Here is a 16,295-nt window from a genome sequence, read left to right on the forward strand (position 1 = left end):
CTTTGCTGTGCAAAAGCTTTTAAGTTTCATTAGGTCCCATTTTTTAATTTTTGTTTTTATTTCCATTTCTCTAGGAGCTGAGTCAAAAAGGATCTTGCTGTGATTTATGTCATAGAGTGTTCTGCCTATGTTTTCCTCTCAGAGTTTTATAGTGTCTGACCTTACATTTAGGTCTTTTATCCATTTTGAGTTTATTTTTGTGTATGGTCCTAGAGGGTGTTCTAATTTCATTCTTTTACATGTAGCTGTCCAGTTTTCCTAGCACCACTTATTGAAAAGGCTGTCTTTTCTCCATTGTATATCCTTGCCTCCTTTGTCATAGATTAGTTGACCATAGGTGCATGGGTTTATCTCTGGGCTTTCTATCCTGTTCCACTGATCTATATTTCTGTTTTTGTGCCACTACCATACTGTCTTGATTAATGTAGCTTTGTAGTATAGTCTGAAGTCTGGGAGCCTGACTCCTCCAGCTCCGTTTTTCTTTCTCAAGATTGCTTTGGTTATTCGGGGTCTTTTGTGTTTCCATACAAATTGTGATATTTTTTGTTCTAGTTCTGTGAAAAATGCTATTGGTAAAAAATATGGAATGCTTCACGAATTTGCATGTCATCCTCACGCAGGGGCCGTGCTAGTGCCAATCTTCTCTGTATCGTTCCAATTTTAGTATATGTGCTGCTGAAGCGAGCACTACTGTAACACTCTTTAAATTTCTTATATCAAACAACAATTTGAGTTTTTAATCTTATGACACAAGAAACTTATTTAAGATAACAATAAACATTTAACCCAATAATATGAACATGTAATGAGTTTAAAATAGATACTTTTTTAGGATACCATTCTTCAAAATGTTCAATAGTCATAGACAGTATGTCACAGAGTTTGTGCTATGTACAAGAGTTTGTTTTTGTGAGGTTTGAAATTTGGCTCATTCTGGGATTTTGTTATTCTAACATGTGATGCAACATATTGAAATAAATTGTAGTTATTCTTCCTTTTCCACACCTATTTCCCTTCCTGATGACTCCAGTCACAAACAGTAGGTGGGGATAAGCAAGACAGGTGCTTATGTGTGTGTGTGTTGTGTTGATAAGGGATCAAGGTGCTCCACAATCCAGAGTCAGAGGCTAAGTAAGTAGAGTGAGGATGGTGTTCAAAGGAAACAGACAGCCCAGCAAGGGCTATTGGTACCAGAACAGGATTAGAACTCAATCTTGGGCAGGGGGGCAGAGATGACAGCAGCTGCCCAGGCTAGAGTATTGGATTTAGAGCAGTGTAAGAAGGGTATCTTCTTGGGGAGGCTGAAGCCTGGCTTAGTATATAATACCTAAGTATGAGAAGGGCATGCAAGAGGAGACTGCGTAGAAATGGAGAAAATGAAAATCAACCCTATGTTATTGGATTTAAATTAGAGATATTGTAAACTCAGAGATTTTAACCTATTGAGATGGATATAGAAATAAATATGTGTGTGTGTGTGTGTGTGTGTGTGTGTATTTCTGGCTCTATCTACTACAATGGTCCTATGAGAAGTGACATACCAATAACAATGAACACACCTAGCACTAAAATCTTTTCTGTACTCTATTCTCCATTAAAATAACCTAGAATTCCATTGAGAAATGACTCATTTTAGTAGTGGGGTGAGGAAAATACAAAATGAGATTCCAATGGGGTATTTTCTAGGCCAGAAAATAAAGAAGAGTTCAAAGAATGATGAGTGCATGCCAAAGGATATGTAAGTCCATTTAAAGAGATCCTCACTGTAAAAAACTTAAATGTCAAAATGATGATATTAATGGATTACACCTGATTAACTAAAATAAGCACTCATGAGTCTACACTAATATAAATTAGTGAATAGATGTTTGATGAAGTCTCAGACTATCTCCATCCCAGTACTTATATATATATAAAGAAAGGGAAAAAAATAAAAGAGAGAAAAAGAAAGAGAAACTTTAGAATGGATAACACTAGTATGTGTCATCTTAATCAAGTGCTCAAAGTCAAAATAAGTAAACAAGTAATGAGACAAATTAAAATGGTATGCCATTACAGGATTGGATGGGAAGGACACGGCATCACTTCTTTGTTAAACCTGCCCAAAATACTTAATCTGAATTGAATTATGATGAGATATTTGATAATCCCAAATAGAAGGGCATTATCAAAAACAACTGGTTTTTAATATGCCCATGTGTCAAGGTCATGAAAGTCAAGGAAAAACTGAGAACTGTTCCAAATGAATAAAATCAAAATGACGTAGAAAATAAATGCATGTGTGTAATTCTGGACTTTACTCCTTTATTTTAATGGATATTACGAGAATAACTGGAGAAATTTGAATGGTCTCAGGAGTAGATGGTAGTAATATATTAATATCAATTCCTGATCTTCATGTTTACATTGTGGTTTTCTAGAACATGATTGGAAGAAATATACACAAAAATTTTTTGTGAGTGATTGGGCATCATGTCAGCAGCTTACTCTTAGATGATTCAGAAAAAAGTTATTTGTGATGTACTTGCCACACTTATTAACTTTGAGATTGTTTCAAAAAAATTTTAAATGTAAAAATATAATTGTTATATATACACACAAATTGCCCACATTGTTTTTGTATTATTGTGCATAATTTTATTTATTTTGCTACTGCAAGATAGGGGAAAATGTCCCTCCAGGTTCACTTTACAAGATGGGTATAAAAAAACATTTTCCCCCAAACATATATAAGTCTTTAAATATTTTTATTATGATTACTTAATGCTTGATTATATAGAAGATAATTCATTGAGGCAAGGTCCAGCTGGATACATTTTCCCATCTTCCAATGTTCACAAGGATTAAGGAAACTTGTAGTCTTATCAAAGGCTATTAAAAATTGTTGATTCAGGATTTAATCAAAACCATGAAATGGCATAAAGCCATGCAATAGTTAAAATAATATCAAATAAAAAAGCATTTTGTAAGTTAATGCCTTTGTAAATTAGACTTTTAACATGTTATATTTCCTTATAGAAGAAACTTTTAGTATAACTTTAAGGGAAAAACTGAATGTTGGTCATTTATTTTCCATGACCAGAAAGACATCATTCGTTAAAATAATCAATAGTTGGTACAGATTATTAGCAGTATTAATTACAACATCATCATTTCTCCTACACATAAATGAATTTCAGAAAATCACACTCTTAGTTTCTCACCACTGATTAGTGGCAGAAGCAGAACTAATGATAACAATAATGGTTTTAATTAGTGATGTTATTTTATGGCACACAGTGCATTCTCATTCATTTACTCAAGGAACCACAATCACCCTATATGATGGATTATATCCTCATTTTATACATAAAGATAAAATTCTCACAATGTGTTGAAAAAGTTGCCCAAGTTTCACACAGCAAAGTGGAGGATCCTGCAATTTGGTATCTAATTGGTCTAGACTTCAAAAACCATAAATTACTTCAAACTACTTCCACCTAATATAGTGTATTTATTTCCCCATGCCACATTGTGAAAGGTATTTTTGTGTTGATGTATCTTTAAGGGCTATTTCTAGTAGTCACTTAATTGATTATTTATGATCCTCTCCCTCCCTTTTGAACTTGGATTGAATTATGGGAAATGGTCTTAAATCTTTAAAGAATCAGCCTCCATTGATCACATACCTCTATAACTTGTGTCACATGACCACTGAAAATACAACTTGGGAAGATCTTTGGGTTATTGAGGAAAGAGAAGTTATAGCCTATATTTTGTAAACATTAGTATGACTATATATCAAAACAGAGGGTGTAAACAGCCTATTAGTACAGCATCTTCACCATGACGCTCATCCCTTTCAATCACTTCTCCATAAGAATATTCCTGCTTGAATATAATGGAACATTATATACCATTTCCCTTCCGCCTATTCAATTTTTACATGTCAGTCAAATATCTTCCCCAGTATAACTGATTATTTTTGTTTTTCCAATCAAGAAATACCCATATCAAAAATGGCTGGAGTAATTGTTTTGAGACATGAAATATAGTATTTTAGTTAGGATCATTTGCCTTTCAGTATAATTTTCTAAGAAGTGAAAGAAGAGGTTTGATTGAAATAATTGTGTTTTTTCTCCATGATGGCAATCTGGAGATTAAGAATGATTTCTGAATCATTATGAAATTCCTCTGTATTAGTTATCTATTGTGACATAACAATATTAACACAGACTTAGTGTTTATGACAACACATTATTATTATTATCATATCATAGTGTCTAAAGCTTTAAGAGTTTGGGCATGACTTAGTTAATTCAAATTCTCATAAGGATGCAATTACTGTGTTGGCTGACGCTGTGGTCTCATCTGACACTTTACTCTGAAATGATCCACTTCTAATCTTTCATGGAGGCAGGATTCAGTTACTTAGAAGGCTGTGGAACTAAAAACCCCATTTTCTTGCTGGGTGTTCCTTGGAAGCCACTTTTAGCAACTTGCCATGCAACTCACACACAACATGGCAGCTTCCTTCTGCAAAACCAGCAAGGAAGAGAAATTATTGTAGCAACACAGTTTACAGCCTTACATAACCTAATCGTGAACATGTAAAAACATGCACCCATCATCTTGCCTTATTCTACTTGTTACCAGCAAGTCATAGACCCTGTCCACACTCAGAAGAGGATCACACAGGGATGTGAACACCAAGAGCTAGAGATCATGTGTGCAACCCTAGCATCTGTTCCCCACAGATCACCCTCTGGACTCTAGTTGTTTATATCCTTCCCACATGCAAAATACATTGATTCTCCTTATAATGAGACATTCACGAGACACTGATCCCATTAAAGATTTTGCTCTAAGTCTATAATCTTATCACCTAACAAGATTGGATCTAGATACGGATGAGGCTCTTTGTGTGTAGTTCTCTGTAATGAAAGAAACCAGTTAACTGTAAAATATAGAGACAAGTTTTCCAGCCCCTCCCCAACAAATCAACATGCAGCAGTTGAACAGTCACGTGGGAACATCTACAGACATTCCCATTAAAACGGGGGGAAATGGAGAGAAGTAGTCATTGATCCTAAAATTCTGAAATCCAGTCCTGTGAATGTTGGAATTTCTTGATTATGTATGTATAAAAGTCACTATTTAACCATAAAAATTACTCATTTAAATTAGTTAATAAAAAATATAAAACCTAACAAGTATCAGATATTTGTTCTACATATTTGCACAGAAAGATGTGCTTCATTTCATTAAGAAGCTAATGTCACACCAGAGGCAAGATACATAATTTATTGGAATTTTGTGAATAATGAAATGCATATTAGATTACCTCTGAATGTATTCACATCCTCTTACAATAAGATATCATTTGAAAGGGCAAGAAAGGTAACTTCTGTTCATTTTATTTTTTATATATTTGAATCCTAATACTAATTTTGTCATTTTTAGCTATATCCAAATCTGTGGCATAGAAATAAATCTGTGGCATAAATAAATATATATATATCACTCTCAATATATTCTGTGATAGGAAGAATTTTCCAAGTACATTATAATGTGTTTTGAACTGTGGGCATTCATTGTAGTATAACAACAGCCTGAAGAAATTTTAGTGTGTAAGCTCTTCAGTAGTTTAATCAGTATACATCTCCATTTTCAGTTTGGCATATAGGCAGAAATAAAACTGGAGCTATATGTTTGTCACTTTGGGATTTACCTTAAATCCTTTAGGTTGTCTTTCTATTTTGATAATCCTTTGCCAAATTACTTTTTTAAAAAAAATTGAGTTAAAATTGGTATATAACCTTACATTAGTTTCAGGTGTATAATATTATAATTTGATATTTGGATACACCTCAAATTGATCACCACCCAAAGTCTACTAGTTATCATCCATCACCATACAACTGACTCCCTATGCTTTTGCTACCCCTCAACCTCCTCCTTTGGTAACCACCAGTCCGTTCTCTCTATCTATGAGTTTGTTTTTGATTTGATTCGTCTGTTTGTTTTCAGATTCCACATATAAGTGAAAACATGGTATTTGTCTTTCTCCGTCTGAGTTATTTCACATTGTATAATACCCTCAAAGTCCTTCCATTTTGTTGCAAATGACAAGACTTCCTTCTTTTTATGGTTGTGTAGTATTCTATTACATGTATATGTGTGTGTGTGTATATATATATATATATATATGGCTCACATCTTTTTTATCTATGCATCCATTTATGAACATTTAGCTTGTTTCCTTATCTTGGTTATTGTAAATAATGCTGCAATTAACATGGATGTATATATTTTTTCAAATTAGTGTTTTCACATTTTCCAGGTAAATATCCAGAAATGGAAAAGCTTGATCATATGGTAGTTCTATTTTTAAATTTTGAGAAATTTCCGAATCATTTTCAATGGTGGCTATACAAGTTTACATTCCAACAAATAGTATATGAGATTTCTCTATTTTCCACATCCTCTTCAACATTTGTTATTTCTTATCTTTCTGATAACAGCCATTCTAACAGGTGTGAGATGTTATCTCATTGTGGTTTCGATTTGTATTTCCCTGGTATTTAGTAATGTTGAACATCTCTTCATGTGCCTGTTGGCCATTTGTATGTATTCTTTGAAAAAATTTCTATTTAGATCCTCTGCCCATATTTTCAATGGGCTGTTTCTTTTTTTGTTGTTGAGATGCCTGACTGTTTTGTTTTCTTAAATATATTTTGGATATTAACCCCTTATCAAGGTTATGATTTGCAATTATTTTCTTCCATTCAGTGGGTTGCCTTTTCATTTTGTTGATGATTTCCTTCAATGTACAGAAGCCCTTTAGTTTGATGTAGCAGCTTATGTTTATTTTTGTTTCCCTTGCCTTTAGATTCATACCTCCCAAAATAATCACTAAGACCAATGTCAAGGAGTTTACCACATAAGTTTTCTTCTAAGAATTTACGGTTTCAGGTCTTATATTCAAGTATTCAATCCTTTTTAAGTTAATTTTTCTGTAGGGTGTAAGAAAGTAGTCTAGATTCATTCTTTTGCATGTCAAGTTTTCCCAACACCATTTATTGAAGAGACTGTCCTTTCCCCATTGTCCATGCCTGGATCCTTTGTTGGAAATTAACTGTCCATATATGTCTGGGCTCTTTGTTCTGTTCCACTGATCTGTGTTTCTGTTGTCATGCCAATACCATACTTTTGATTACTATAACTTTGTAGTATAGTTTGAAATCAGGAACTTGATACCTCATCTTTGTTCTTCTTTCTCAAGATTGTTTTGGCTATTTGGGATCTTTTATAAACCACACAAATTTTAGAATTATTTGTTCTAGTTCTGTGAAATATGCCATTGGAATTTTGATAGGGAGTACACTGAATCTGTAGATTGTTTTGGGTAGTTTGAACATTTTAATAATTCTTCCAATCCATGGAACATCCTTCCACTTATTTGTTACTTCTTTAGTTTCTTTCATCAATGTCTTATAGTTTTCAGTGCAGTTTTTAACCTTGATTAAATTTATTCCTAGGTATTTTCTTCTTTTTTACATAGTTGTAAATGAAATAGTTTTCTTAATTTCTCTTTCTGATAATTCATTACTAGTGTATAAAAATGCCATAGATTTCTGTATATTGATTTTGTATCCTACAAATGTATTGAGTTCACTTATTAGTTCTAACAGATTTTTGGTGGAGTCTTTAGGGTTTTCTATCCACAAATGGTGACAGCTGTACTTCTTTCTTTCTTATTTGGATAACTTTAATTACTTTTTCTTGCCTAATTGCTCTGGCTAGGACTTCCAATACTCCATTGAATAAAAGTGGTGAGAGTGATATCCTTGTCTTGTTACTGACCATAGAAGAAAAACTTTGTTTTTCCTTGTTGAGTATAATGTTAGCTATGGGTTTGTCATATATGGCCTTTATTATGTTGAAGTACATTCCTTCTGTAACCAGTTGGTTGAGAGTTTATATCATGAAAGGATGTTGAATTTTGTCAATTTTTTTTTCTGAATCTACTGGAATGATCATACAATTTTTATCCTTCATTTTGCTAACATGGTGTATCATATTGATTGATTTGCAGATGTTGAGCCATCCATGCATCTCTGGAATAAATCCCACTTGATCATGGTGTATGTTCTTTTTAATATATTTTTGAATTCAGTTTGCTAATATTTTCTTGAGGATTTTTCCATCTTTGATCATCAGAGATATTGGCCTGTAATTTTCATTTTTTGTGATATCCTTGTCTGGTTTGGTATCAGGGTAATGCAGGCCTCCATTAAGTGAGTTTGGAAATGTTCTCTCCAGTTTAATTTTTTGGAATAGTGTAACACTGGGGCAGGGCAAGCAGCCTTAGCAAGGTAGAGAGAGACTATCAATAAATGGCACCTGCCAGCCTCAAGCTAGCAGAGTAGGAGATTGAAAAAAAATGGCACCTGCAAGCAATTACATCACCAGAAAGAGTTTCAAGAGACATCTGTCCCTCTGACAGACACTTTAGGTTAGTTAATGAATCTTCTTCATGTATGGTCTAGGTGATTTCCAAATTGCTGCTTTTGAGCTGGGTCCCAGGGTGAGTCTGTGAAGAGCCCTTTAAAAGTGGAGTCTCAGTTTCCTATAGCCTTTTGAGTCTCCTGGACATAAGCCCTATTGTTTTTCAAAGTCAATTATTTTGGGGTTCATCTTTCCAGCGCAGTTCCCAAGGGTTGGGGTACCTGATGTGAGTCTCAAATGCCTCATTCTTCAGGAAGAAGCTCCTTTTTTGTGATATTTTGTGATATCCCTCCTGCTTGTGGGTCGCTACTCTACTGGTAGGGGCCCTGTGGAGACTGCCTCTCTTCCTCTCCTACCTTACTCAATGTGGCCTTTTTATTGTTTGTTGTGGAAGAGCTGTTCTGCTGGTCCTCTGATTATCTTCAGAGAGAATTATTCCACAGGTAGCTGTAACTTTGGTGTGTCCCTGGGAATAGGTGAGACCTGTGTCTTCCTAAGTCCCATCTTCAACCAATTCCCCAAATTACTCTTCCCTTTAGCATTTTTAGACAGTCAAAATATCCCTCATCCAGTGTTTTCAGGATGAACTTATTGAACATTTTAATAAAATAGCTAATGTAATTAAAGAAAAAGTAACACTGTGACATTTCCACATATATTAAACAATGAGGAACATAAGTTAGTTCTCAAAAATTATCCATCAGTCTTGTGTCATTAATGGTCTCCCCAGAACCATAGTAAATCTATATTGTAATACAATAGCATTGTTCAAGATAGCATGGTTTAAAATTCTATGTCTATAGTATATATCAATTATCATCAGTAGTTATCTTTCATTCCAAGAAGATATTCTCTTTTCACTCCAAGTAACTGATAAATTGATATATAAATTATCTATGGACCACAGACGTACTGATTTTGGTTTGAAATTGACACTGTAACATACTGACTATTACCTAAAGGAGAAAATTCAAATACATCAGAAAGTTTCCCTTGTTGAAAACTTGCAGGCATTGTGTAGAAAATATGCAGGCATTGACAAAAGATTGTGATTTACTTTAATAAAATGTTGCATAGAGTTGTGTTTTTAATTTTACTGAACATATGTAAATATGAACAATCTACCTTAAGTCATTTCAAGTATGTAACAAAAAAAAATTATGCAAGACTGGTTCAATGCAACAGCAGCCATCAAGGCCATAAATAATTCTATGAGTAGTATTTAAATAAAAATTAAAATGTTATTTATTAATTATAATATACAATAAAGTGTGTGTAAAGAGAGAGAGAAAGAGGATTGCAATGTTGAGCCAGACCACTAACTTATAATTTATTACCTTTGGAAAATTTAATATATAGACTTTGGAAAAAAATATGTAGAATTTTTTAAATATAAGAAACAAAATATTAGGAAAAATAAGATCAATAAATCCAAAATGAATCAAAATATTGATGTTAAATTATACAAACAGGGAAGTTTAAAAATTCAGAGTTATTTTTCAAATTTCCAAATAAATCATCTATATATTAGAATACAACTTTTCTTCCAGATACCCAAGATACCAAAGGGATAGAAGGCCACGGGGAAGAAAGTGGCCCTGGTGCCTGCTGTCGTGAAGAAGCAGGAGGCCAAGAAGGTGGTAAATCCCCTGTTTGAGAAAAGACCCGATAATTTGGCATTTGACAGGACATCTAGCCCCAAAGGGCCCTCACCTACTTTGTAAAATGCCCCTGCTCCATCCAGTTGTGGTGGCAAAGGGCTATCCACCATAAGCAGCTAAAAGTGCCTCCCATGATTAACCAGTTCACCCAGGCCTTGTGCCACCAAATAGCTTCTCAACTGCTTGGGCTGGCCGATAAATACATATCAGAGATAAAGCAAGAGAAGGAGCAGAGACTGTTTGCCAAGGCTGAGAAGAAAACTGCAAGCAAAGGGAATTTTCCCTCTCAGTGGCCACCTGTTTTTCGAGCAGAGGTTAACAGTGCTACCATTTTGGTGGAGAACAAGAAGACTCAGAAGGTACTGATTGCACATGACATGGATCCCATGGAGCTGGCTGTCTACCTGCCTTCCATGTGTCATAGGATAGAGTTACTGACTGCATTATCAAGGGGAAGGCCAGTTGGGAAGTCTAGTCCACAGGAATACCTATACCACTATCACCTTCACACAGGTAGGTACAAAAAGTTAATTTGCAGTTTTAAATTTCTTACCAGAAATCATCTATACCAAATTCACAAGTTTGTCAGGTATTGACACATTCTATATCTCTTCTAACTGCTCCACCAATTCATAATATTTTCCTCTTTCTTCAACGTCCAAAATAATTTCCTCTCTGCCTAACTAGTTTTGACTGAAAATCTCCTGCCTGTAGTTCTGGCCACCAGCAAAGGTAACAAAACTAATGGTACATAATAGGCCTAGTCTTGAGAGGTCCAGATTATCCCTTCAGCACTGCACTTCAAAGGAAGTCACAAGGCCAACCAAGGTTTAAGAGGAGGAGAAAGACTACCTTTTGGTGTGAACAGTGGCATGCATATAGAGAAAAAATGAATTATTGGAAACCTTACTTAGAGACTATCACATGGGAATAGAAACAGTTTTTATGAGAATGTTTTCAAAGAAAGAAACCATAATGTAATATATAAGTAATTTTAAGAAGACTAGCATTTTAATGATCTGATATATTTAATAACACCATAAAGCAAAACATGAGGCAGATAAAAATTAGAGAAAGGTTTTTTTTAGTGTAAGATAAAGAAATAATATTCAACCTAAGTAATACACTATAACAAATAAATGCTATGAAATATACATTAAATTGTGCAAATGACATGATTATGATTGGACAATTCACAAAGAAGAAATATGTATAAAATAATGTTTATCCTATTTAAATGATTATCTGATATTAAATTGTTTTGGGACATATAAATCATCATAATTGTAGAAAATCCTAAAGATTACACACACACACACACACACACAAACACTATTAGAATTAATAAGTGAATTCAGTAAAGTTGCAGTACACAACATCAACATACAAAAATCAGTTGCACTTCTATACACTGAAAACAAATGATCCAAAAAGGAAATTGAGAAGACAATCCTATTTACAAATCATAGATGAAAGAAATTAAAGAAGAAGCAAATAATTGGAAAAACATCTCATGTTCATGGGTTAGAAGACTTAATATTGTTAAAATGTCCATACTACCCAAATGATCTACAGATTTAATGCAATACTTATTAAAATCCCAATGGTACTTTTTACAGAAGTAAAAGAAAATAATCCTAAAATTCATATGGAACCCCAAAAGACTTCTCTTAGCCAAAGCAACCCTGAGAAAGAAGAACAAAACTGAGAGGGATCACCATTCCTGATTTCAAATTATATTACAAAGATACAGTAATTGAAAAGTATGATACTGGCATAAAGACAGACGTATAGACCAATGTAACATAATAAAGACCTCAGATATAATCGCATGCATATACAGTCAAATGATCTTCAACAAGGGTGCCAAAAATACACAATGGAGAAAGTACAGTCTCTTCAATAAATGATGCTGGGAAAACTGGATATCTACAGGCAAAAAATGAAATTGGAACCTGATCTTACACCATACACAAAAATCAACTCCAAATGTTTTAAAGATTTAAACATAGAACCTGAAACTCTAAAACCCCTAGAAGACAATTAGGGAAAATCTTCATGATGTTGGTTGTGGCAATGATTTCTTGGATATGACACCAAAATCAAAGGCAACAACAGCGACAACAAAAATTAGACAAGTAAGACTATACCAAACTGAAAAGATTCTGCAGAGCAAAGGAAACAATCAACAGACTGAAAAGGCAACCAAAGGAATGGAAGAAAACATTTGCAAAATATATATCTGATAAGGGGCTAATATATAAAATATGTAAGGAACTCCTACAACTCAATTGCAAAATAAGAAATAATCCAATTAAAAAATGAGCAAAGGACTTGAATAAACATTTCTGCAAAAAAGATATACAAATGGCCAACAGGTATATGAAAAGATATTTAACATTACTAATCATCACAGGAACACAAATCAAAACCACAGTGAGATATCATTTCACACTTGTTAGGATAGCTATTATCAAAAAAACAAGAGATAAGTGTTGGTGAGGATGTGGAGAAATGAGAATCCTGTGCGTTGTTGGTAGGAATGTAAAATGTTGTGGCTACTATGGAAAACAGTATGGAAGTTCCTAAAATAATTAAAAATACAATTGCCATATAATCCAGCAATCCCATTTCTGGGTATACATTTAAAAGAACTGAAATCAGGGACTTGAAGAGATATATGCACTCCTATGTTTACTGCAGCATTTTCACATGATTCAACATATGGAAACATGTCTGTAGATGGATAAATGGATAAAGAAACTGTAGTATATAGAAAAAAATAAAATATTATTCAGCCTTAAAATGGAAAGAAATCCTGCCATATGCAACAGCATCGATGAACTGGTAGGACATTATGCTAAGTGAAATAAACTAGTCACAGGAGGACAAATATTGCATGATTTCAATTATATGGGGTATCTAAAATAGTCACACTAATAGAAACAGAGAGTAAGATGGTGGTTGCCTGGCATTGGGGGAGGGCGGAAACAAGAAATTGCTGTTCAATAAGTTTCAGTTGTGCAAGGTGAATAACTTCTAGAGATCTGCTGTACAATGAATACAGGATTATAGGTACATTGTGACTACAGATAACAATACTGTTTGATACACTTAAAAATTAAGAGGGCAGATCTTATGTTACGTGTTTTTAACCACAAAAGCAAACAAAATAGAGGTACATAAAAAGAAAACCCCACATCATATACTCACATAAAGTTTGAGAAATAACATGTAATGAAGATACTGGACATACTCTTGCCTCACAAGATTGTTTCAACAAATTAAAAATAAATGCACTGCAACCATAAAATTTGGAAGAAAAAACTTTCTTTTTTAAAGTTTTCCCCTAATAATCTATGTTCTTAAAAAATTATGAACTTCTGATAATTTTGCTCAATGGGAAATGTAAATTTTATATGGTATACCAACTTTGGCACTTGCATATTTTTCCAGTCACAGAAGTACGAACTGAAAATATACAACACATTCATGTACTGGATAAGATGAAAAAAAAGTAAAAAAAAAAAAAGGTATATAAATAATTGACACATTTGCAAGTAAACAGATAGCGCTGATGTCCATAACTTTACTCAGATTTAAAATAATCTGTGTTTTCAACCCTAAGTTACATTCATTCATTTTTCAGACCTCTGTTCCATCTTTGAAAGAACATTCAGCTTAAAGTTTTGGAGTTCTCCTAATCTTGAATTTAATTTAAAAAAAATCACATTTGTAATTATATTAGTATATATGCTAGGCATTCACTGGAGTCCTTTCCTCCACTGCAAGGTCTATTAGATTAAAAACTTTACTACATAAGCTATGTATTTTTTATTATATTGCAGATAATGAATGCAATGGCAGTCAGGTAGAGAAGATTTAAAGATATAAGCATGGATTTACAAAAAAGTTGCAGAAATAGGTAAAATATAAACCATTGATTTGAGAGGAGACAGAAAATATTTAAAAGAATTTTCTAAATTCTTAAATACTATACATGATATAAAATGTTAGTATAGTACATTTTGATAACATATTCATTTGACTATTTCTTTTCACTGCAATGTAATGAAACATGCTACAGTTATGTGGATCATGGAATAAAAGAAAAAAAAAGAAAGATGAAAATATTACATGCATGCACTTATACACATACTTAAAGTGAACATCTGTAAACCTTGAAAAATAATAATCACATTGTATTTGGAAGAGTGTTCAAGAAATAACAGAAAATAAAATATTTTATCTAAATATTATCTGAAGTAATTTCTAACCATTTTATAGCAGTAGAATTTGTTTTATTACTTGTATGTGGAAATTTAATATTTGCAAAATGATAAAAGAGAATGCTCTTCAGAAATTAATTAGATTAATTAACTATAGCTACACATAAGACAATTCATCTTTTGTGTTTTTTCCTATTGTAAATTTAATGCAGTTTCTTACAAACAAAACAGTAAATGTTTTAGAAAATATAATTCCTTTACATTATTACCACACTACAATCCCAAAGGGATATAACCACCTCATTAGTTGTGTGTCCATCCCACCAGATAACTCCCATATAACTATGTTGATAATAATGATGGTAATAATACTTATTTTATACAGATATCTGATCACACTTGGCTTATTCTTTAACAGTACTCTCTTACAGAAAGGAAAACACATGGGTCATCTTCCCTATCAGTCATATTTTGATTTAATCATTATGCATGCATATGTAGTTTTTCTCTTTTTTTTTCAGGAAGAAGTAGGTGAACAAAATAAGTCTTAATATAATTTACAGCTTTGGGATATTTTTGTTTAATTTTTCATCTACTTTAGTAAGAGGCTTTAAGTCAAATGGTTGCATTATAGAGACATAAAAATAATGAAAAATTCACGCAGTTGAAGAAAGCAGTTTTCTTTGAATAATACAGATTTTAAAAGTAATATTATACAAGTAGAAAATGTCTTAATTTGTATTTTTATTAAACAAATATGTGGTATATTTAAATTTATTTCATCAATTTTGCTCTGTAACAAACTACACAACAATGATCTAATAATGTTCTGGATACATTATGAAAGTAACTTAATCCAATTTTGCATAACTTTATATTCTGTATATTTGGGTTGTATATTATTTCTAAGCTGGAATTTCATTTTTAAATTAAATTTTGAATACATGAAGAAATATTATCATATTGCTCTACAGATGACTATCTTGAAAACTAAATTCTTACTATTGGTTGAAAGACAATATTTTGGTCATAATTGTCAAATATTATCTGGTATTGACATTATTTTTGGGAAGGAGGGGAAATTACATATTTTGAGGCAAAACATAAACTTCTAGTTTTTAAGAAAATATGTATGAGTGACCTAATAGACATTAAGGATTCTTTATTTCCACATGTTTAAAAACTTTATTTGGTAGTGTCATATTGAATTTTATTTACTACTAGTAGTTTAGTAACCACAGACAGGAACAATTAAACCTAGTTATTTTATACATTATATTAAAGTTTCTGAGAGAAAGAATGTTTGTACACACACAAAAAGTAGAGGTGGACCATGAAAAATATGGATTAAAGAAGGCAAGGAATATTAGAGGCAGAGATAATATGTTGAATGCACACTTAGAGTATTTTCTTACTTTTCGCAAAACTGGTGTGTCACTGTGGATCAATCTTCCAGTTTTATCACACCAGGTCATAGTATTCCTACAATAAAATATAGTGTAATGAACTAGTTTGGAATTGAGGAATTGTGTGGGTGGTATTAGGCAGAAGTATTTCATGTCTTCTGGGTTTTTAACTTCTGTTTTCTTTCATTGATTTACAGCATCAATTCCCTGTATGATCTGATCATTTCGAATTCTGAAGGGTTTGAAAACAGCAAGAAACCTTGTAAGAGTGATTAAAAACCTTCAAAAGTTCCTACTTTTATTTCTCATAAACGTCAAAACTTCACAAGCTACATGTGGTCTTCACAAAGGGAACAATCCTACATCTTTACTTTGCTCTAATGGCAAACATTTCTCATCTCTGTCAGATTTGAGTGCATAACTGTATCAGAAAACTATGTCTATTGGTCATAGGCATATTTATCACTTGACATATGAATCACAATGTCTGTAGCAAAGTTGAAGATCAT

General features: G+C 32.8%; 1 pseudogene across 1 annotated transcript in view; it reads left to right on the plus strand.

Annotated features, from left to right (window-relative positions):
- The window catches only part of LOC309835745 (large ribosomal subunit protein eL8-like), a 191,494-nt pseudogene that overhangs the window by 41,821 nt on the left and 133,378 nt on the right, over positions 1-16,295 (plus strand). Inside the window, exons 2-3 of the transcript in view lie at positions 8,532-8,569; positions 10,065-10,664. The product of the transcript in view is annotated as a large ribosomal subunit protein eL8-like (transcript). The remainder of the gene's footprint in view (positions 1-8,531; positions 8,570-10,064; positions 10,665-16,295) is intronic.

The sequence above is a fragment of the Grampus griseus genome, assembly GCF_964374135.1.
Source record: "Grampus griseus genome assembly, chromosome: 18".
Taxonomy (NCBI): domain Eukaryota; kingdom Metazoa; phylum Chordata; class Mammalia; order Artiodactyla; family Delphinidae; genus Grampus; species Grampus griseus.